Source organism: Bactrocera oleae, chromosome 6, assembly GCF_042242935.1.
Source record: "Bactrocera oleae isolate idBacOlea1 chromosome 6, idBacOlea1, whole genome shotgun sequence".
Taxonomy (NCBI): domain Eukaryota; kingdom Metazoa; phylum Arthropoda; class Insecta; order Diptera; family Tephritidae; genus Bactrocera; species Bactrocera oleae.
Window position 1 is genome coordinate 35,560,147 of NC_091540.1, and position 26,042 is coordinate 35,586,188.

The 26,042-nt window shown below is 33.7% G+C and overlaps 1 protein-coding gene across 8 annotated transcripts in view; it reads left to right on the forward strand.

Annotated features, from left to right (window-relative positions):
• Positions 1-6,809: 6,809 nt before the first annotated feature.
• The window catches only part of FMRFaR (FMRFamide Receptor), a 54,453-nt gene continuing 35,220 nt past the window's right edge, over positions 6,810-26,042 (forward strand). For 2 of the 8 annotated variants that reach the window (XM_036370755.2, XM_036370754.2), the window contains exons 1-2: positions 6,816-6,946; positions 8,227-8,560. The gene's annotated coding sequence lies outside the window, so the exon portion shown is untranslated. Of the gene's footprint in view, positions 6,951-8,226; positions 8,561-23,326; positions 23,418-26,042 lie in introns of those variants that run through there. The other 6 variants (XM_036370757.2, XM_036370756.2, XM_036370760.2 and 3 more) reach the window with 6 other exon arrangements.

Below are 26,042 nucleotides of genomic sequence, written 5' to 3' on the forward strand. Positions count from 1 at the left end.
GTGCAAAAAGACGAAATATAGATGTTCTCCCGTTACATTTCATAACTATGCAAATTCAATAGCGCACTATAAAGATGAAATATATATTTAAATTGGTCAATTGATGAATGCGTGAAAAAGTATACCAGTATACTCTTGATGTATATCAGTAAACTCTTGATGACAATTAAGCAAAAAAATATTTTTCAATTGTTATAAAAGGCCAAATATCGGTAAAAACATTAATAAAACTGTAGAAATTGGAATCACGCGATTACTGGAAAAATATGAAAATTGTATGCTAATTATAGTATTACCTTACTTATCTTGTGAATACTTATAACCTTCAGAATGAAAGAAATTCACTACTTTACGAAAAATTTGCCGAAACCTTGTACCTCTACATTTAGAGCGCGCTCAAACCAGAGTGTATAAGTGCTACTATGATGCCATAAAAAAGCTAGCACATCTCAAAATTTAGTGACACTAAGAGACGCATTAAAGTAACAATCAGAAAACATATTAGTTTTTGCAGATATTAATAAGGTTTATGCGACCTGAAGTCAATTGTGTTTAATAAATAGGACACATAGACATTATATCTTACTTGACAAGACTTACTAGTTGCGAAAATATTGCTGACATTTTTAAAACCCCACGTTTTCATTCATGTTCAGTTACTAAAATTTGGATAATGTCGAAGAAAGCTGTCTGTTCTATGTGCTTTGAGACAAGACTGATATAATGGTTTGACATTACCTGAATATAAGCATTCTGGCAAAGTTGAATGAAATCGTGGGTATATCTCTATATGATTTTGGTTGAGTAAGCCCAACAAGCGACTCTCTTATAGAAGGACTAAAATAATTAATCGATCTTCGCTGCAATTAAAATCTATGTGAGAGCAGAATTATCGCGCATTTACTCGTATATATTCCTGGATCTATAACCACTTCGCAAGAAAACGTTCCTGTGTTATTGTTATAGATATATGAACTTTACGAGTATATTTTATCGGCGCTTTAATCAAGTTGTTTTGTAGGTTCTTAAAAGCGAGCTTCCGGTCGCTTCACATCATGAAGAATTATTTATACTAAATTGACCTTGAGCTTGGAATTGACATTCTTCGCCAAAAATAAAGAGTTATATGTGGTAAAGAAGCGAACACTAGTGGTTGCTAGACTTCAGCGTCGCCTATTATTACAATTTTTTCATATTTAAGAATGTATTGTAGCAGAAAAATATTTCATAACTCGGTTAACTATGAACAATGATATAAAAAGGTATTTGACTGTCAACTCTGGGTAAAATATAAAATAATATATAAATATATAATAATTAAATATGTTTCTCAATTTCTCTCTTCTTTATTTATAAATCGAAATAACATTTATTTTTCACATTAAGTGTTGCATGTACTCGTATATTTACATTGAAAAGAAAAAAGGACATATGAAAAACAACACACTATATTATCCATAAAATATACCCTTTCGAAATAAAATTCCAAATTTTTGAAAGAATTTAATAGAATTGATGCTACCAGTTTGTAAATATAAAGCAGACACCGACCTTGTTGTCGTAAACCAGATAAAATACAAGAAATTGTTGCGTATACGCACCGTATCCTTGTGAATAGTTTAAAACATAAAAAGGCTTACGATAATCCGTTATCTTAATATAATATATGAGAGAGGTTCGTTATAAACTTTTTCCCGTCAATTATTGTAGTTAGAACACAAATTCACATACAACAAGTAAGAAAAGGCTAAGTTCGGGTGTACCCGAATCAAAGCTGGCTAAATACCTTTAGATGTTGGCAAAACCTTATATAAAAACATGCAGGAAAATATTTAAATTCATTGTCTGACGAAATCGTGAATGGATTTCAATCAAATCTGGTGTTATATTGACTTATTTTGAAGGTAAGGGTACGAAGGGAGGCTTAGTTTTATTACTATATTTTACTTCCCGTCAGTGAAAATTATACTAAAATCATTGGGAGAAAAATGGAAGGTCTGATTGCATTAACTTTTGACATTGCTCAGGCAAACTTAAGAATTTATTTTCAAACAATTTTATCAATATATAAATATTACCATATAAATGGAGTAAAGTCAATCTGATGTTTCAAAATCTTGAATATAAGTCGTATTGTGGCTAGGGCAAGTTTTCGCCCGATTTTGTCGCCCGATGCTTGTGCTCAATTTTATTAAAATAGCTCCCATTTAGGCCAATATTTATTAGGTAATACCCACTGGGATCCAGATGGCATACCTCAAAGGCACCATATGTGCAAAATTTTATCCGAAGATGATTTGTGTACTGGAAAGTGAAAGAATCATATTGAATTTATAATTGTGCTATATGGAAAGCAGGCGCGATGTCAGCCCGATTGCGCCGATTTTCACAATGTGACATGTATCGCCAGGATTATGTTATACCTATACCAAATTTGGTTGAAACTGGCAGATTTAGCATAAGGTTTGTGAGAATAACGAAATTTATTACTACTATTACATATAATACATACAAATGGAAGTTGGAGTAATTCGTAAACTAATTCACACATTTTCGATATAAACTTAATCATATCCAATATTATATGTTCAATATTTTGCTTATATCTTACATATTGAAAGATATATGCTTTATACTGTCAACCGGCAGTTTGAATATTTTATGTTATATATGGGTTTAAGGGATGTATTGACTAGATTTTATTAATTTTTATAAAAGTAGGAGTGAAGTCTAATGGGTGTTTGAAAATCCTAATATTTAGTTTATTTATTTTAGACTCAAAGACGCACTATTACTAGAAAAACACGAAAACTCGATTTTATTTATGTATCTGACATATTGGGCGATATATGCAGCATAAAGTCAGCCGGACGTTCGCAAATATTTTTGTTAGGTATATGGGACTAAGGGAAGTATTGATCCTACTCAACCTATTTTTTACCCATAGACATACTATTAACAGGAAAAGATTTATCGGAATTTTAATTATATTATATTATATATTCTACACCTTTCTTTTCGGTAAAAAGTCAGCCGTAGGCCCTGGTGTCGACATCTTAGATATCTGAGGGTTGAATAGTCCGCCTTTGCCAATACTAAGACTTGAGATAGCGCACTTTTAAAGCACTATTACGATTGTAATAAGCTGGCCAATACCAACATACCAAAAACAGGAGCAAAACAATTTTTGTATAGAAGTACTTGAGGGGTATGATACCTGCACGAAAATAAACATAAACAAGTAAGGAAGATCTAAGTTCGGGTGTAAACGAACATTTTATACTCTCGCAACTTGCAAGGAACAAAGCCCGGGAAATGACTTCAGGTGGTGGCAAAATTTTATATTAAAGGAAGTATTGATCCGATTGCACTCATTTTTGACAAAAAACATACTATTATATTATCAAGAGTTTCATTTATTTATTTTATTATATAAACTTCAATTATATTCTTACACATTGACGGTTATTTTCGGTAAAAAGTCAACTATATGCACAGAGCAGGTACCTATAACCCTATATCTAACTCGATTAGTTTCAGGTGATACAAACAACCGTTAGGTGAACAAAAATATTATACTCTGAGAGTATAATAATACATAAGAAATATATTCTAACCCAATAAAGAGTGCAAAATCGAAGAATGTTCAGTGGAAATATTTTATAATTTGCTGGGAATACTAAAAGAGTTAGTTTGTTAAATTTAATTTTTAATAGTTGTGAATTGTGTGAGTTTTACTCTAATTTACTCCACTATTCTTGTATAACGCAAGAATTCTGTGTTGAAGGTGACATAAATCTCTTCAAGTGTTAAAAGTGCCAGCAGCTGAGAAAGATACAGGAAAAAAATGTTTACAAAGCAGTAATCATAATCGCGTCAATTCCTTCAATCTAATAATTAGATCTCACTGCTTCTTACTCAAAGAACATACCTTACTATATTTTCAAAAAGAAAGTCTTAAAAATCGCTCTTCTATGGGGAAAAGTTCACAATATATTGTAGGGTACTCGAGTAGGTAAGTTGAAGAAAATAATCAACAATTTCGGTAAATTCTTTGTAATTGTAAATCTTAAACTAAAGCTGACTTCGTATACGCAATGTATAAGGACAAAGTATAATGTTCTGTAATGCATCCGGATTTTTTTTGACAATGCATCATGTATTGATACTTATTAAACCGGAAGTCAATGTGCAGTGACAGAGAAAGTCGTGCGTCACAAATAAAGTTCATTTTACAACGCTTTACAAACTCACTCTGCTATCGTTGCATATGAAACTGCTTTATTAATTTATACTAAATGAATTTATTTTATTATATGAATTTCAATTATATATCTTACACATTGACCGATATATTCGCACTAGGGTCTCATACCATCCCAGAGATACAATTTAAAAAATTTAAACTGCAGATGCCCCTCTCTTATGTGATCCTGTATACCAAATAACAGTATTTTATCTTAGTGTGGAGCTTAGTTATGGCAATTTATTTGTTTTTGATTAATGGCGTTTTGTGGCGTGGCAATGGTCCGATTACACCCATCTGCAATACCAACCGTCTCACGGTACCAAGAAACATGTCTACCAAGTTTCATAAAGATATCTCAATTTTTACTCAAGTTAGAGCTTGCACGGACGGACGGACGGACGGACAGACGGACGGACGGACAGACAGTTACCCGGATTTCAACTCGTCTCTTCATCCTGAACATTTATACAAGTATATATATAACCCTATATCTAACACGATTAGTTTTAGGTGATACAAACAACCGTTAGGTGAACAAAACTATTTTACTCTGCGAGAGTATAAAAATAGTTTACCTATTTATAATTAAATGTTTTCGACTGTGATTTTGAGTTGTTTTAAGAATATTTCAAATATATTCAAGTTTATTTCTTAATTACTACAAAATATCGAAATAGGTAACCTTGCGTTGCAAGAAAGCATTCAGCTGTCTCGTTTCTACGGGAAAAATCCAAGTTTCGGGGATATGCTACTGTACCATCTGTAGAAGCGGACGCTAGAGCCGGAGGTGACTGTTTATTTACATTCCCCTTTCGGGTAGGGGTAAGAATTTACCCGCGGTAAGGCATGCCTGTCGTAAAAGGCGACTAAAAGCCAAATGCACTATGACTATTATTATGTACCTTGCTCAGTAATATCAGCTTAGTATGTCAGAAATAGTGCTATAATACTCAGGTTGAACTTATATTATAGACTTTAAATGAAAAATCAAATAAAAAGACATATGAAGTTCAAGCGACAAATGTCACCAGTCATTGAGTAATGGGTTGCTCAACTGGCAGTAGTTTCGGCTACACAGTCTTACCGGAGACTTTCTGGTACCACGGGGAGCAGAAAGCCCTTGGATTTCGGTCCAATCTGCTCACTGGGTTATGGCCCCTTTGGGGAGATTCGTGGTGGCTGTGGCTGAAACCTAAATGCAGGATGAACTGAAAATTCAGCCTAACTGTTTTTTCAGTTCAAAAATAAAGTTGCATAAAGCAACTGGGTTCCGTACCCGAAAACGGAAGAGGTTTTAGGTCGGCCTCGAATCACACCAAGATGGTAGTGTGGACCCAGACACACTGCCACTGGTATCCAAATAAATACTTGCAAATAGCTCGTATTGCTTGGGGCGCTTATCAACGCATTGTATTGATACGTTGTGTTTTGGAACACCGTGAGGTAAGGCCGTCGCCAGCTGGTACTCACGTAAATCAACAACGAAATTTGTTAATTTACATTGAGCTCCCATAAGATAGGTCGTATCAGCTGATTTGGTCCACGTTTTTCGTCGGAGACGTACTAACGTTTCTCGATTATAAGCACGCCTAGTATGAGTCTAAACACTTGTAGTATTCGTAATGAATTCAATTACGAGAGAACTTTTGGAAGCATGTATGAAATTTCAAAACAGCTGATTGGTATTTAAGTAATTGAGTGAGAGAGCGAGAAAAAGAGTCAACAGATTTCGAATTTGGCTCAATTTAATTGTTGTTTACCGGGAAAACCTACTCAAACGCAACACGAATGAGTTCTTGCGACATAGCAGTGACGTCATGGTGAAAAGCAAATGTCACCACAGAACAGAGACAGTAAAAAATGTTTAGGGGGTTCATTATATACTTGTTTAGAGCGAGTGGTTCAGCCAACTGTATAAATAGTGCGATTAAAGCATTTATAAATTGTGAGACATGTTTTTCTTTAGTACAGGTCGTCCCTCAAAATAAGAAGAGGGAAGATAGGGATATCAAATTTAATTAGCATTGGAAAGGCATTACCATTTTTATGAAATTATCAAATCAAAAGAGTATAACGAGTACAGTGAGTACCCATAAAAGCACCAAATCCTTTTTGAAAAATTTATTATGAAATAATTTCATTACTTTTCATATCATGCTTTATTTTCTAAGACTTAATTTCTTTTATTATTTTATTTCTCTGAAATCCAAAGAAAAGGGTGGAATTTCTTATATTCTTGAGCTTAAAATTGTGTGAAATTAAAAACCAAAGTGTATTTCTTCGGCTTTGAGGATGGCACTTTTAGAGGTAGAGAGTTTTGAAGTAAAAATTATAATTATAACAAACGTGTCGATACATATTTTGATTCATAAACAGAAATCCTTTATTCGAAAGAAAGCTGATTGTTCGAAAACTTCTCACACTCACGCGTAATTTGTATCTCCCCATGCAACCCCTATTGCGGTTGCGCTGTGCTCCAACAATGAAAGAGCATCTACAAACATTTGTAGCTAAATACCGGCGGTTAAGGATCTTCGAATTTGTGTTTGTCACCAGTTGGTTTCCAACCTCCGGCAGCGACAGTTCGTTTGAGAACTGTCTGAAAAGCGAATTTGGACGAAACGTTTTGTTCGAAAATTAAAAAAAGCTCAAAAAATCAAAAACGCGACGGAAAAGCGTCAACGAACCGATGTGCGAGTGGGTATATGTAAAAGACTACAAACAAATTAATTATATTTTTTTGTGACTCGTGGTTTTAGCGTCCGCTCATGGTTTTACACTGCTGTGACATTTGGTACATAAGTGGAAATTGTAAAAACAAAACGAAAATGTGAAATATGGTACACCGCAGTAAGAGGCCGTTAGTGTTTGTTGTAATGAGGGTTTATTCAAATTCGTGTGAAATGAGAAAAGCCTGAGCTGGTGACAAGCTATGGCAATTAATAACGCTACTTATTGGTTTTGTTTTTGTTTTATGGTCAATGTGGTGTGATTGTGAAATTGTCGCTGGGTGTTTGGCGCATGTTTGATCGTAAATAGATCATGGAAGTTCGTTTTGAACTTAACTAGGATATAATAAAATTTACACTAAAGTTTTTAGGATTTTTGACAAGAAATTTTAGTGAAAATGAATGAGAAATTCTTAAAAAAATAATACGGTATAATCTACGGTATTTTCATATAAATTTATTTTAATATAATCAAATATGTACAATATAATCTTGTGTTCATGGCATTGAGTAAGTTAATTAAAAAGCTCAAAGAACAGATGATCAGTTCTACATACCATACATATATCATAGATTGGTGCACATATGTGTATAAATATTTTTGTACGTACCATATGTAGGTATAGATGTATCTGCATGCATGAGGACACACATACCAGCATACGAGTACTTACATATACGCATAAAATTATCGCTGACAAATGCTGAAAAAATTAAAAAGTGAAATGTCGTATGGCGTAAATAAGACAACAATAAATGTGGAATAAGATATATTAATTTTAACAAGCAGAAGAAAATCAAATTAAGTGAAACTCATGCAAACAGATACACTTGTATATAATACTTATATGTTTATTAAAAGTGTTTCAGTACAAGTGTATGTGTACATATATGTACCTCCAAGTGGATAAAAATACTAACAAATATAAAAAAAACATTTCATATACTAAGTTAAGCATTCGAAAATTTTTTGATAGTATAGTCTTTTATATTTCGAAAAAAAAACAAAAAAAAAAAACTATTAAGTTAGTTAATGGAAAAGTGCTGGGTAAATACAGTTAGGTTCAAAAGAATGTAACCACATGTGAGCGGAATTCAAATCAAAATTATAGGAACAAATAAAAAAAATCAGAAAGAATATGTAGAACGCCGAACGGTGGAGCTTATTGTAGAATTTTGCAATAAATATAAGTATGTGTATATTTATATGTGCTGAATATGTAATTACTAATGTTCTATATAATTTAGGTAAATATACGTACAATATATTTATGTTTTCATTCGGCTAACAGTGAACATTGATGAGAAGTGCTAAAGAAAGGCATTAGTACCGCTATACACGTTTACTAACCTACTCATAAGAAAGTGTGGTAAAAGCAACATATAAATAGATATTTTAGTGATTGTGTTTCCTATTCAAAAAGCTACAACGAAAAAACTCAAGTGGAAAACAGAAACAAAAAATAAAAAAAAAACGGCGAATAAATGCAAAGTGCTCATGACTTCCCTTGAGGCATTTTTCTGTATCCTGCTTAATTTCGTGTTGTTCTAATGGCGCTGTAAGGCGAAAAATAATTGCAAGGTAGGCATAATACCCCCTCAAGTACTGCATAATTACCTGCTTCATTAGGAGCAGATATTAGCACCTTGCCTTGTGTGTGAAAAAAACATCCATATATGGGAGGTGATTGTATTTCGTCTCGAAATTATTATTTTTTGTTTGTTTGTTTTCCAAGTTATGCCGCGTAGATCTGACTTTTTTCAAATTCATTAAACATCCTGTGATAAAGTTCTTGAATCAGTGGCTGAGATCAAACAAATTCACGATTCGTTTTTCGACGAAACATATGGGATAAGCTTAATAAATTATTTGTTCTAATTAATCAAATACATATAAATGTTTATAATTAAGTCATCTGAGAAAGTACGTTATTATTGCACTGTACTCGTATTATTCTCGGTATTGGACAAAACCAATTTTTTCAAGAGCCTTAGTCATAAATAAAAAAGTATTCTGTCTGTTTTTAGAAGTTAGCCTACAAAATCGATATTGCTCAAAATTAAAAAAAATGTTCTCAGCGTATACTGTTAAAAATATATTATATTATGTATATTGCAATGAATAATAGTGGAATGAACCTTTAGAATGTTCTGGATTTTTTTCTGCCAAGTTAAACTTTCATTGATCAGAAGTCATGTTGCGTCAAACAGTATCAAATAGCTCACCTTTTAAAGATGCAGTATACAATTTTTACGAGATTCAAATTTAAACTTTTGGTCTAACTAATCAATAAAATAAGAAAAAACGTTAACTTCGATTACACCCTTTATTATTTACCTTTATTATTATACCTTTCACAACTACAAAATATTTCTTACAATAACATGATATTGATCCAACGTTTTTTATCTATGTACATATGTATATGCTATAGTAATCCGAACTGAACAATTTCTTCGAAGACTGTATCGTTGTTGTAATAATGAATGTCAAATTTTGTAAAGACATATTGCCAAATAAATACGTTTTCCATACATGAACTCGATTCCGATTGTTCATCTTGTATGGGACCTATGTGCTATGTTTATCCAATATCGGTGGTTTCGACAAGTGAAAAGCCTCTTGGTAAGGAAAGGACGTGTACAAAATTTCAAACAGATGTCTCAAAAATTGAAGGACTAGTTCGCATATATACAGACAAACAGACAGGCGGACTTGGCTAATGGACTCAGCTTGTCATGCTGGTCATTTATATACATATGTATATATGTATATTATATATAACGGCTGTTTGTATCATCTAAAACTAATTGAGTTAGATATATATATTGTATATATATAAATGATCAGGACGATGGGACGTGTTGAATTTCGAGTGACTGTCTGTGCGTCCGTCCGACTGTACCAGCGATAACTTGAGTAAAAATAAGATATCTTGATGAAACTCCCATCTACGAACTCGTCCTTACTTTTTGGAATATGATGGGCCCACGCCCACTTTTAAGAGAAATCGCATATCACAGGGACTTGCTTAACCGATTTCAACCGAATTCGGTAGGTAACATTGTTCTAATATTCCTATGTTACAATATCAAAATCGGAATACAACCACCGGAGAGAATCATTTCCTGAGAATAGTATGTCTATTTGTCGAAAATGGATTGTAACTGATCAATAATTTTATTTTTTTGTAGAAAGTAGTTCGACGCGAAAAAACTCTGAACACCCCGTTATTTAAAATTTTTTTTCTGTCTGTATTTTGAATTGTCGGCATTTTAATTTTTCGATGCTTTGATTTGTCGGTATGTTAACTCGTCGATGTTTAGATTTGTAGGTATTTTGATGTGTCGAAATTTTATGATTCGAGATTTTGATAGTCGGCATTATGCTATATACCTATTTGTGGAAAATATTCGCAAAATCAAAGTAAAAGTTGAAGTCAAGCCATAATTAACATAAACAATGCAGGCCAAAGGCCGCCAATGCAAAAAATTAATTCTACGCGGAAAAAACTGAGTACATCTGTTTGTTAGACCGACAAGGCTTACACAAAAGGAAGTTTTACGCGAAAAAAACTGAGTACACACCGGTGTTGGACCGACCAAGGTTATTTTTTTGAACGGCGGCCGAAGGTTACCATTGCAGGAAGTAGTTCAACGCGGAAGAACTCTGAACACCCCGTTTTTTTTTAAATTTTTTCTGTCTGTATTTTGATTTGTCGGTACCTTGATTGTCAGAATTTTAAAGTTTGAGTATTTTGTCGGCATTTGATATACTTCCATAATAAGTATGGAAGAGCTACGTTCGGGTGTAACCGAGTGTTTTATGGGGGGAAATATGGTACTTTCAGATGTTGACAAAACTTAAAATAAACACGTTCGCTGCCAGTGTATCAACGGTGATCACAACGAAAAACCATCCCCAGGTGCCAATTCATAACCGGTGATATACACCGGACAAGGTGGAATGTTCGGGTGTAATCGAAGATTTTCAATCAAAATTCATTATTCGACGAAACCGTCACCCATGGTGATGGTGGAATTAAGGTGTGGGGTTGCATGAAATATGGTGATGTTGGTTTATTGAATCGACAATGGATAAATGTGGATATTTGTGAAGTGTTATGCAGGTAGAATAGTCGCAGATTACAAATGAGGAAAGAGATTAGTTGGTAAGTTGGGTTTTTTTTACTTTTTCTTATTACCCATCTTTCATCACCCTCTGTGAAAACTTTGTTTGGGGCCTCACTACCTTTATCTTACACTCCATTTTCTTGAACAAAGCGTTGGATAACATACTGGACAGTGGAGATAATAAAGTCCACAATTTCAGCGGTTTTCTATTTTTTAATGCGTAATCCCTATTTCGGGTATCGTTTTATTATACTCTCGCAACCTGTTGCTACAGAGTATAATAGTTTTATTCACCTAACGGTTGTTTGTATCACCTAAAACTAATCGAGTTAGATATAGGGTTATATATATATAAATGATCAGGATGAAGAGACGAGTTGAGATCCGGGTGAGTGTCTGTCCGTCCGTCCGTCCGTGCAAGCTCTAACTTGAGTAAAAATTGAGATATCTTTATGAAACTTGGTAGACATGTTTCATGGTACCGTGAGACGGTTGGTATTGCAGATGGGCGTAATCGGACCACTGCCAAGCCCACAAAACGCCATTAATCAAAAACAAATAAATTGCCATAACTAAGCTCCGCAATAAGATACAAGACTGTTATTTGGTACACAGGATCACATTAGAGAGGGGCATCTGCAGTTAAATTTTTTTTTTTAAGTGAACGTGGTCCCGCCTCTAATAGGTTTAATGTGCATATCTCCTAAACCGCTAATGCTATAATAACAAAATTCACTGGAAGCAAATGTTTTTAGCACTTCTATTGACGGTGTGAAAATAGTTGAAATCGGGTGGCAACTCCGCCCACTCCCCATACAACGGTACTGTAAAAACTACTAAAAGCGCGATAAATCAAGCACTAAACACGCCAGAGACATTAAATTTATATCTGGAATAGTATGAGATGACTTTATAGAAACCGCATTCAAAATTAGACAGTGGGCGGGGCACAGCCCACTTTTAGGTGAAAACCCATATCTTGAGATCTGCTTAACCGATTTCAACCAAATTCGGTGCATAACGTTATTTTCATGTTTCTATGTCATAGTGTGAAAATGGGCGAAAACGGACTACAACTACGCCTGCTTCCCATATAACACCATTTTAAATTTCATCTGATTCTTTCACTTTCCACTATGCAAATCAGGCAACAATGACTGTATCGGGATAAAACTTTGCGTGAATAATGCGATTAAAGTATGCCACCTTGTGGCCAAAAATTGTCTAAATCGAACAAAAATTGTTTAAGCCCCTAAGTACTAAATATGTGGACCCCAGTGCCTATAGTTGACCTTCTACCGAAAATATAAGTCAATCCACAAAGAAATCTCAAACGAGTATACTATTTGACTTTGCGAGAGTATAAAATGTTCGGTTATATCCGAACTTAGCCCTTCCTTACTTGTTTATATAGTCTTTTGTTTTAATTGGAAGTTTTCTACTTGAGAATAAATTATTTGAATTAAATTCTAAAAAAATTTGACCAATTTTCTTTTTAATAATTAGGCATAAGTTGTGAGCCCCTGTATATGAGGCAAACATGCTAAGGAAGAATACTTCCTGTGAAAATGGGCGAAATTGAATAAAAACAAACTTCACTCCGCATATAACGGTTATGTTGAAAATAACTCGTTAAGTAAATACGTCAGACACATTAAATTCCTTAACAAAGATGTTGCTCAAAGGCTTCAAAATGATCAGTGTCAAAATTGGAGAATGGTCGTGGCATCGCCCTCTTTTGACTGAAGTCCTATACCCATATACAATTCAACCCATTTCAACATAATTTGGCACATAAAATAATGTTTTTTATCTTTATATTCCAGTGTAGAAGAGGAAAAATCGAAATATAACTATGACTGCTTTCCATATAACATAACTTTCAATTCCATCTGATTCTTTAATCTCACGTCTAAACATGGTTGAAATCGGATTATAACTTAGACACCGAATATGTGGACCTAAGGATCTATTGATGAATTTTTAAAATCCCCCATATAACTCTTATAAAGATTTTTAAACTTTTAGATCAATTTTTGGGTATGCTATTTATGCATCTTAGTGAACATCAAAGTGTGCTTTTTTTGGTAATAATATGTCTTGATGCTAAAAATTAGTAAAACCGTGTACAAAGTGAAAAATAACTTCGGCGTGTATACGAGTATCAGTAAATTTGTAAGATGTCTTCCTGGCTTTGATCTTTGCAAATTGCGAGAGTATAAAATCTTCGGTTACAGCCGAACTTAGGCCTTCCTTACTTGTTATTTATAACGATGTTGTATGCCCCAGAGTTAAATTTTTTGGTCACTCTTGTTGTAGAGTCTAGGCTATACTATACTATAGTTTTTTATCACATATAAATTTGGATGCTCTTACTTTTTGTAAAAGTCAGTTGCATATAATTTCTTTACATCAAGTAACCAAATTGTTTAAGAATTTTTGTAACAAACACCTTTCATCAGTTGAAGTATAATATATGGTTTGAAAAGCTTTACGTCCGCGGCATACAATACAATTTTTGAGTATTCTATAACAGAAAAAATATCGTTGAAGATACATTAATTGAATCTGAAAAAGTATTACTAAATATCAGTAATTGAGTTTTATTATTGAAATAAGAGGATGCCTAATTAAGAAATCTAGGTTGAAAACCAAGATGATCAAGTCTTTGCACAAAAATCGAGTGATTAACTTTATGGTAATCTTTGCTGGTCACTGTATATATAGCTGTACAAGTTGGTTGAAAAGCTCTCTTTCTGCGCTCGAAATGAAAAAAATTCTGTTTTTGGTACGAAATATATTTTTGTATTCAAAATTGTTTCAGGTTTCTGAAGAGGTAGAAGTCGCTGGGAGCCAAATCTGGTGAATACGGTGAATGCTCAGGCAATTCGTACTTTAATTCGTTGAACTTTGGAGCTGAAAAACCACTTTCAATCCACCGTTTCAATTTAGGTTCAGGACCAAATTATACTGGGACATTTGTTTTCGATCCAGTTTTTGTTAACGTGTGCGGCACTATCATTCCAAACAGCTTTTTCATATGTACTTTTCTACGTAAAATATGAAGTACTCATTCGTATCAGATGCCTAGGACATTAGCAATTTCACGCTTAGTCAAACTTGAATCTTCACTAACACTATTGTGAGCTTGCTCAATGATTTCTGGTGGGGTTGCGGTTTTTGGTCGCCTTCACGTGGATCGTCTGCAAGTCTAGTACGACCACGTTTAAATTCACCAGCCTAAAATTTAACGGTGCGTTTTGAAGGACTCTTTATACACTTCTAACAATTGTTCATAAATTTCATCTGTTTTTAAACCTTTCAAAACAAAGAACCTAATTACTGCGCCATATTCAATTTTTCCATTTTACAAAAATACTCTGACACGTCAATTTAAAATGGCTTGTAAACAAAGAATTAAATGCAGAATGACTTGTAACTTTGCATATGTTCTCACGGCAGATATACCAACTTGAGAAAAAAAAATTGGCGCTAGTAGCTCTATTTCTGGGTGAGTCCAACCAACTTTTCAACCAACCTGTATAACAAAATAAAATACCAAATTTGATTACAAGCCATTTTGCCAATATTATTTGTTTATATCCAGGTATTCACGTCCTTGTTCTGAGAAACACCAATTCTTATTTCCCCAAAAAAATATGTATTGTATATGTTTCCATACGAATTATGAGCGTGTCTCGTATTCTGCCATATGTACATCTGAATATACATGTAGTTGGGCATACATACAAACATATATGCATGTTTTTATTTTTAACACAAGCGTGGCGAGACGGTGTGTCAACAGGCACACAAAAGCTAAAGTCTATTTATAATTAATTTCTGTACTTCATATTCTTATATTTATCTGTGAAATTTTTTAAGTTGCTGCTCGATTATTTATTCTTCTCGCTGTTTCCCAAAACAAAAAAAATTCCCGAATAGACTGCGATTGGCGGCTGAATTTTTGGAAAACAGTATGAGCCAATTTCTTATTTACTTAATAGACCAAGGTACATATTTTTGAAAGCAAAAAAACTCATAGGGATGAACCCAATCGGAAACGAAAGATAAAATAACAAATATTAAAGAAAAAATAGCTTACGCGCGATCTAAGGCCGGGAAGAAGAAAAGGGGCATGGTTAAATTTTTATGAGTTAAAAACGGTGTATCCTTATTTATGCTACACTTTTTTCTCATAACCTAAAAATGTCTGTGAAAAAACAAAATAGCAAGTTTTTGGGTTTTTTATTTTTATCTTATACAAACAAGTTTTTCTTTTACGATATTTGGTGTAAACTTACCTTCTTATGATTCAAACACACTGTATTTTTATACTCTCGCAACCTGTTGGTACAGAGTATAATAGTTTTGTTCACCTAACGGTTGTTTGTATCACCTAAAACTAATCGAGTTAGATAAAGGGTTATATATATATAAATGATCAGGATGAAGAGACGAGTTGAAATCCGGGTGACTGTCTGTCCGTCCGTCTGTCGGTCCGTCCGCCCGTGCAAGCTCTAACTTGAGTAAAAATTGAGATATCTTTATGAAGCTTGGTAGACATGTTTTTTGATACCGTGAGACGGTTGGTATTGCAGATGGGCGTAATCGGACCACTGCCACGCCCACAAAACGCCATTGATCAAAAACAAATAAATTGCCATAACTAAGCTCCGCAATAAGATACAAGACTGTTATTTGGTACACAGGATCATATTAGGGAGGGGCATCTGCAGTTAAATTTTTTTTTATGTGGGCGTGGTCCCGCCTCTAATAGGTTGAATGTGCATATCTCCTAAACCACTAATGCTATAATTACAAAATTCACTGGAAGCAATTGCTTTTAGCACTTCTATTGACGGTGTGAAAATAGTTGAAATCTGGTGGCAACTCCGCCCACTCCCCATATAACGGTACTGGTAAAAAATACTAAATGTGCGATAAACCAAGCACTAAACACGCCAGAGCGTGTGAACTTTCACTTTTAGGTGAAAACCCATATCTTAAAATCTGCTTAACCGATTTCAACCAAATTCGCTGCTCCCATATAACACCATTTTAAATTCCATCTGATTCTTTCACTTTCCACTATGCAAATCCACTTAGCCCTTCCTTACTTGTTGTAATTATATTTTTAGATTCACCTGTATGTTTGTAAATATATAACTTTGTTCTGTGAAAGCAATAACGTGAGTATAAATTGAGATATCCTGATGACACTTGCTACAAATGCTCCTTGGCACCAGAGAGAGGTCGGTGCTGCCGTTGGACGTAATCAGACTACTGCCACACCCACAAAACGTCATTAAAAGAAAACCTATAAAATGCCATAACTAAGCACTAAATTAAGATACTAAACTGTAATTTGGTACAGGGGAACGCGGTAATAAGGGACACCTATTGGACGAAATTTGTTTAAAAGTGGGCGTCGCCCCATCTCCTAAATGGTTTAATATACATATTTTTCAAACTGCTAAAGCCAACTCAACCAAATTTGCTGAGAGGAAGTATTTTTATCACTTTTACATACGCTGTGAAAATGTTTAAAGTCACATAATAACTACGCCCCTCTCCATATAACGGTTATGTTAAAAACTACTAAAAGTGCGGTAACTCACTGAATAAATATAGTTTAATAAAAACCTACAAAGCACGCTTTTCAAGCACTTCAAACTAAAACGTGAAAAATAATTCCTTATATAAACTGACAGTGACGTTGTGAGAAAAGCGGGGGATGGTTTGAGCCATATTTTTCGAATATCGAGCATACCACACTTTTCTCACAATAATACTAGTATTTGTCGGTCACTATTACTGTCAGTTTATATGTATATGTACATAAGGAATTATTTTCACTTTTTTGTATGAATTGGTTTAAAAGCGTGTTTTTTGGTTTTTTAAACTATATTTATTTTAATTTCAAATTTAATTTTTTGTAGTAGTTATTGTGCGATAACAAAGGTTTATTTAATTACGATGCGCACGTGGTGGCTGCCAGCAGAAGAAGAGAGTTGAACATTTGCTTTTATAACAGCGGTTGGCATGAGAGGAGTTGCGACTGTGTAGGTGAGCACGAAAATAAAGACACCTAGTAAGAATTCTGTTACCTTAAATTGTGTGCATCTTTTTCATTTTCACTTTAAACAAGTACTACTAAATCATGCTTCCTTAATTATTTAAGATTAAAATAAATATATTACACCCTAAAAACCTTCATTTTACAGTCTTTAAGTAACTTACAACACAAAATAAAACATTCGTAATAACATTCACATTTTCCTTCGCGACATGACCATACGCGATGTTGTTTCGTCGCTGTCTCGACAACGACTGAACGATAGAGAATAAGCGTTAGGGATGCAAAAAAAAAAACCACTGTTTCTGACTTTCCGATATACATCGATATATCGATGTATTTTTGTCAATGCAGAGACTTGTGATTATAATGTATCTGCACTACTTTTAACTTTTTGAAAGTATATTTGACGCTGGAAAAATTCACTGTGAGTACCGCTGTTTGTTTTCCTCATAAACTTATATTGAAGCACATTACAAGAATAAGCGAGGAAGAGGATAGCAACATGCTGCGGCACACATTTTCTTATATTATTGTTATTATTATTGTTATTAAAAGATGTATTCGTGCGGCAGGAAATACTACAAATCTAATGGGACACATAAAAAACGGTCAGAAAGCGATTTATTTAGAATTTAAAAACACAGTTGATGCAAGAAAAATATCAAATATGGTGCAAGTAAGTGAAACCCAAAGCAGTACTGAGGCATCTTTATCGAGTACTGCACCAGCTGAATCGACTCACCAGACATCAAGATATAGAATCGACATCCATCGACAAAGATATAGAATTTCCCGAGAAACTGTAAGACACAAACTTCATTAACAAATAGTTCTGCAGACATATTATCATATTATTCTACTAGTGACAAATCACGAAAAATAGATCATGCAATTTTATATGATTTTGATTTCCAAAGATAACAGGCCATTTTCATTGGTAGAAAATGAGGAATTTAAAATTTTTCTGAAAGTTATTTCTCCGCATTATAAAATTCCAAGCAGGCCAACCTTAACCGGATGGCTTGACGAAAAATACAATACAATATTTTGTCCGTACACGGGGAACAGAAATTAATACAGGAAGTACGGTGGAACAGCACCTACTACATGGCCCTACGATTTTTGGAACTTAAAAACACCGTCAGTGAATTACTAATTTGGCAAAAATAGACCCCCAACGCTCACGGATATGGAACTTAACACTGCGTCATCACTGCTTTACATCCTACCCTCTTGAAGCCGCAACAAAAGAAATATCAGGAAAAATACTGCACAAGCAGTAAAGTGATTCCCTTAGTGCACCTGGATGGTTTCAAAAATCAAGGCTTTTCTGTTTGACGAACCGGTTTTATTGGAGGTAAAAAAACTCGCATTAAGAGAAAGCAATAAACGAATGGGCGCTATTGAGAATGTTTCAGTTTATCGCCGGTTAAATGAAAGCTCTTAAGAAATTTGGGCAGATTTTAAACAGCTATTACCAAAACTGTTTTACATAGCGTATAAACATTTAACGGTTGTCGCAACTTCAGTACCTTCCGAAAGACTTTTTTTGGGATTCTCACGTGTTAAATCAGAAGCACAATATAATGCTGGTAAAACATGTAAACAAAACTTGGGCAAAAAAAGCTTGGATTTGTAACTATATAAATCAATATACATAAATACATTTTACTGTGAGGTAATACTTAAACATTTATTGTATCATTTTCTGGTTGTTTGTTTACAACTGAAAGAAACTGTTAATCATTTTATTCGATGCATCGAAAATATCGATGTTTTTATACGATATATCGATAGGCATTGATGTAATGTTTCGATATATCATACCGAAAAAAACTTGGATGTAGATTTTTGACTTGCATCCCTACTAAGCGTACGTGTGAAGTTAGCTTGCACAATTGTAAATAAGTAAATCGATTCATTTGTTTTAAATGATCAATTGTTATTAGAAATGATATATCAGAGCTATTTTATGATTCTGTTTGTAAAATAACTTCGTTAGACTTGTTATTAGAGCTTTTAATAATATAACATTTCACATATTAGTGGCATCACTACAGTTACCCATTATCGTTGACAAAAATAGGAAGTGTTCTAATTTAGAGTGTACATGTTAATATTTGCTGCCGTCGTCTATATGTTTAGCGTTTAACAGTTGACTAAGTATTCGCTGTTCCGTTTTGTGTCGTATTCGTTTCAGCGTTAATTGTAAGAAGGTTAAATATATTATATTTTGGCTCGGCCATTCTCAAGTTAAAATATCAAAATTTTTTATAAAGCCAGTATTCTTTAAATATACCAAAATCTTTACTTTTTAATGGTTAATAAATTTTCTCCGAAATTAATGGCGTTTTGTGGACGTGTCACTCGACCTCACTTTTTTTAACCAAGGTTACATATGCCAGAAATCATATTTAAAATGTAATGCCACAAGATTATCTTTCGGATAAATAAAATTCATGTCAATCGAATAACCCATCGTCGTTTTATTGCAATTCAAAGCTCTATACCTTTACAAAAACACCCTTTGCATAGCTGCCATACAAACTGACAGATAAAATTCAAGTTCTTGTAAGCAAACTTTTTTATTTGTGAAAGGTATTATAGCTTCGGTGCAGCCGAAGTTAGCGTTTAAACTGTTTTGATTCGTTTTTCATTTAGTTGATCAGGTTAGGTTTCTGACCGAAATTTAATAGTGGCTTCAATTGCAAAAAAATATTTTAAAACATACATACTTGTATGTGTGTTAGCTGAACGGGGGAACAAGTAAGCAAGGGCTAAGTTCGGATGTAACCGAACATTTTATACTCTCGCAAAGTCAAATGGTATACTCGGATACTTGTGGATCTTGCCGCCTTGTTCTATGTTGACCAATATTTTCGCTGAAAAGTCAACTATTGGCACTGGGGTCCACATATTCAGTATCTAGGGGTTTGAACAGTTTAGAGAATTTTTGGTCACAAGGCTTTTAGTAGTTTTTACAGTACCGTTGTATGGGGAGTAGGCGGAGTTGCCACCCGATTTCAACTATTTTCACACCGTCAATAGAAGTGCTAAAAACATTTGCCTCTAGTGAATTTTGTTATTATAGCTTTAGCGGTTAAGGAGATATGCACATTAAACCTATTAGGGGGCGGGACCACGCCCAATTGAAAAAAAAAAATTTTTTACTGAAGATGTCCCTCCCTAATGTGATCCTGTGTATGAAATAACAGTCTTGTATCTTATTGCGGAGCTTAGTTATGGCAATTTATTTGTTTTTGATCAATGGCGTTTTGTGGGCGTGGCAGTGGTTCCATTACGCCCATCTGCAATACCAACCGTCTTACGGAACCAAGAAACATGTGTACTAAGTTTTATAAAGATATCTCAATTTTTACTCAAGTTACAGCTTGCACAGACGGACGAACAGACAGACAGTCACCCGGATTTCAGCTCGTCCCTTCATCCTGATCATTTATATATATGTATTGTATATAACTCTATAATAATCTTACTCGATTAGTTTTAGGTGATACAAACAACCGTTAGGTGAACAAAACTATTATACTCTGTAGCAACAAATTGCGAGAGTATAAAAATAATAAAACTGAATTAATATTAACTAGCGACCCACCCTGGCTTCGCAAGGTTACAAATCTGATACTAAATACACTACTAGTCCAGTCATTATAGTAAGTTCACCTCGGAATTCAGATACCCAGCTGTAAGTCTGTAAATACTTGTATATTGACACCCTAAAAGTTGTCTCAAAACCTAGATATGGTAGGGTGTACGCAACTATTAAATTTCAGGGTCAAAGGTCACAAAAATCGGTTTTTTGCGCTTTTTTTGTAAATATTTCATTTCCTATGGGTTTTTTGCTATTGGTATTTATTATCAATATTGTAGAATACAAAATTCTCTACAAATTTTGTTTAAAAATTTTTTTCATACGGTGAACCGTTTTCGAGATAGAGGCTTAGAGCGCGCGGTCACAGCATCACTTCAGGTCAACCGGTGCCTCCGATCAAAAACGCGCCATATATAGTTGATGAACTATCGATAAATCAATGATTATAAATATTTGTCAATTTTTATTAACTATTATATTATATTTTATCATTTTTTTCTAACCTATCCACTTTTTATTCAGTATTAATTTATTTAACAACACTTACCTGCCCATGAAATTGCAGAATTGTTAATGAAAATATAGGAATTATATTTGAATTTAAACCTTATTAATATTAATAACTTCTTACATGAAAAAAAAATAATAAAAAAATTTATTAAAAAATATCATTCAATACATTTATTTTTATTAAAAGTAAAAAAATGGAATAAAGGGTACAAAACTACAATTTATAATTTTAATCATCTTCTTCCTCTTCATCGTCGTCTTCCGGCTGCTGGTAAATTTCAAACTGGTCTTCATTATCGTCTTCAACGACATTTGTTTCAAGTTCTTCCATGATTGAGGGGTCAAAAGTTCCATCTTCGTTTATGTCGCTCTGATATGGTAGAGGATTGAGACAAGCTTGCCCTTTACATTGGCCACAAGCTAAAGAGCATTGCAAGCCCGCTTTCCTGCATCCGCATCGCGAACCACAACCACTCTTGCAGTTGCAGAAAATTGTATTTAGCAAATGTTCTGGAGCAGGTGGTAAAATTGTCATGATAGGCTCCAGAAAATCGTTTCGCATTGCCCAACCCCATACCTGGGGTTCCAAATCAAGCCCTAACCAAGTTTGAACTTGATAATATACACGTTCGAAATGTTGATGAGCAGCTGCACTTGTGGGTGGAATATTTGAAAGCTGCACAGGTTTATTAAGTTTTGTAGACTTGACGTAATGCATATAACGAAGATGATCGAGACTTTCCACAGATTTCGGAGCATTATAGACTGCCAATAAGGTTTGAGTTCCACTCTCTAATAATCTCTGGGCCGAACAATTTTCTTCCTCAAATGCTGCAGCTAGTTCATCCAAATTGGTCAGTTTCTCAAAAACTTTAAAAAATGTTTTTTTTCCGTTTTTAAAAAGCGCAGAAGTTGTGTCACATCCACTTAATGCGTGCAGAAATAAAATATGTGTTTTGGAATGAGGACAATTATCAAAACTTTTAGTCGAGTATATCTCCGTTTTTACATTGCCTTTCCCAACTTTTTTAAAGAAAATTTCTTGTTCGTAAGACAGTGTACGCCCAATTAAAATGATGAGTAAATCAATATCTTGTCCTATTATTTACAAATTTACAGATTTTAAAGAAGATGCACTTAATTATTTTCTAATTAATATGTCATTAGTGTTAATGGGAATATAATTATAGTAAGATTTAAGTTTTTCCCTTCATTATTTTTTAATTTTAGGAAACGGTGATTAGTATTATTGAATAGATAAAGATTTAAGGCATGAAGAAAATGATAAAATATAATATAATAGTTAATAAAAATTGACAAATATTTATAATCATTGATTTATCGATAGTTCATCAACTATATATGGCGCGTTTTTGATCGGAGGCACCGGTTGACCTGAAGTGATGCTGTGACCGCGCGCTCTAAGCCCTCTATCTCGAAAACGGTTCACCGTATGAAAAAAATTTTTAAACAAAAGTTGTAAAGAATTTTGTATTCTACAATATTGATAATAAATACCAATAGCAAAAAACCCATAGAAAATGAGATATTTACAAAAAAAGCGCAAAAAACCGATTTTTGTGACCTTTGACCTTGAAATTTAATAGTTGCGTACACCCTACCATATGTAGGTTTTGAGACAACTTTTAGGGTGGCAATATACAAGTATTTACAGACTTACAGCTGGATATCTGAATTCCGAGATTCTTACCTAATTTAAGCTTAAATGACTGGACTATACAGAAAAACTGTGAACGTTGTATAAAATACTCACGGGTATAAAATATACAGTCTATGTCACTCACTGAAAAATTGATTAAAATCGATCCAGTAGTTTTTATTTATTCATTACTGGCCGTGGCCCTCTCCATTTTTACTTATTTACTTTTTACATTTTTACCAATTTATTTTAATTTTTTTTTAACGTTCACAGATTTCTTGTAGTTAGACAATACAAACATGTTTTCTCTAGAGGTTACTCTTGAAAGAGCGACATACAGTTGGCCATGTCTAAGCCTGCAACGTTGAGGGTTTGACCCTGCGATTTATTAATGGTCATTGCAAAAGATGTCTTAACCGGAAACTGTAATTTCCGTTTCCGTAAGTTTAAATTGGAAGGGTTAATCTGATGGTGTTAGAGGGATTCGGGGAATCCTTCACTCTCTATAATTACTCTCTTATAATTACTATACGTGAGATTTAAAAATTAACCTTAGAATAGAATACCATTTATATTTTAAAACTACTATCATACAATTATTTATCGTATCTTACTTATAATTATTATTTATATATATAAGTATTGTTATTTTCCTCGCTAGAGAGCTCCGATAATAAACGCGTCCGATGTTATAGGGAGAACCGCAGACTCCGACTCGCTATTTGTAGGCACGCTCCCGCTACGTTCCGCAATTTTTAAATCTGTTATATCTTCAAAAATATTAATTTAAATAATATGCTGTAAAGGGCCATATAGATTAAGATATAATTGGATAAGGGTTAATGCTGTATTGGTTAAAATCGCTTCGAAAATTATCCATTATTTGTCGTAAAAAGTAAATGACAAAAATATGGATATCCATAAGAGATAGATATATTATCGCGCAGTTTTCTGTAGACCTTTTCAATGTGTACAATACTCAGTACATTATTTCTATAAATCTCGTAGGGTTCAGCCTGCGTTTGCCATGTAAGCGGAATGAATGTTATTATATACGACATCACATTAAAAACCTTAAACAAAACAGTATTTTCCCATTATTTAAGGGATGTTATTATACATATAAACCTGCCTCATCAACCCCTCTATCTATTAAAAAAACCCCATCAAAATCCGTTGCGTAGTTTTAAAGATTTAAGCATACATCGGGATATAGGGGCAGAGAAAACGACTTTGCTTTATACTATGTATTGATGAGCCGGGCCTTAAGATTTCCAGCTAATTTCCTATTGTTTTAATTTTTCATTCCAGCAAAAAAGTTAATATATAATTTCTGAACACAGCGAGTTTTTCGTTATTAAGTGTGCTACATTTTATGTAGTAAGTTATCTCTCCCACGGATACGCATACAGCCGGACACAAACAACCGTTACTTAAATATTATAACAAGTAAGGAAGGGTTCAGTTCGGGTGTAACCGAACATTTTATACTCTTGCAACTTACAACGATCAAAGCCGGGAAATACCTTCAGTTTTTGGCAAAACTTTATGTTAGGAAATTTAACGAAAAGGTCATTGTTCGACGAAGTGGTGAATGGATTACAATTAAAATTGATATCATATTAACGTCAGCAAAAATTATACTAAAATCATTGGGGGCATAGAAATGGAATGGGTGATTGCACTAATTTTTGACATTGCTCGGGTATACTTGAGAACTTAATTTCAAGCAAGATTCTATTAATTTTAGGCTCAAAGATATACCGTTATTAGAAAAAACAAGCTTTCTCAATTTCATTCAAATAACTATCCATAACATATCATATATGTATGTGATATAAAGTCAACTGGAAGTTCGAAAATCTTTATCTGTATACGGGTTAAGGGAAGTATTGATCCGATTCAACCCATCATCCTGATCATTAATATAACCTTATATCTACCTCAACTATTTTTAGGTTGTTAAGTGGACAAAACTAGTATACTCTGTAGCAACGTGTTGCAAGAGTATAAAAATGTTGCGAAAGAATTAAACATCCATTATTTGATGAAATCGTGAATAAATTACATTAAAATTTGGTACCTTCTTGACTTATATTGAAGATTATTAACTTAGACTGTATTTTATATGCGTCAGCTAAAATTCTACTAAAAACCCCTTCAAATTAAAGTTATTATATTGTGTGGAAAACATCAACCAGAAGATCGGAGTTCATTATATTAGGTATATGTGGTTTAGATCGATTCCATTGTAATTTAGCGCTTAACCTGTTCACTAATTTTACACATTTTGGCCAACATAAACAGTTAAAAGACAGGTGGAAAGACGGAAATCATTCTATGGGGTATATTGGCGATAGAGAAAGATACGGACTGATTACATAAATTCTGACATTACTCAGGCATACTCGAGAACATATTTTGAAACAATTTTATATATAAATAATACCCACTGACCGACATTTTCGTCATAAAACTTGATAGAATAACGAAAATCATTATAAATACAATAGTATACTGGAGTTGGGGATAGTACTGACCCGATTTGAGCAAGTTTTCGCCCAATTTTATACAGTTTAGACGCAAAGATACATCGTTATGATTGAAACACGTTCTCTAATTCTCGTTGTGATAATTCACATATTGACCGATAAATTGTATGTTGTATAAAGTCACCCGAAAGTTAAAAATTTTTTATATTAGGTATACGGGGGCTAAGGGAAATTATTGACCCGATTCAACCCATTTATGAATACAGCTATAAGGCTTAATTGTACCATCCTATGTGTAAAATTCAAAATCTCTGATTAATTGAATAGTTATCGCACTTTTAGCAGTTTTAATCAAACCGTTATATGTTATGAAATTTATTGGTTTTTTTTTACTAGTTTTATCCAGAAAGATGTGTACAAAAGTTTCATCAAGATATCTCAATTTTTACACAAGTTACAACTTGCACAGGCCGACGGACAGACAGTCATCCAGATTTTAACTCGTCCCTTCATCCTGATCTTTTATATAACCCTGTATCTAACTCGGATGCAAACAACCGTTAGGTGAACAAA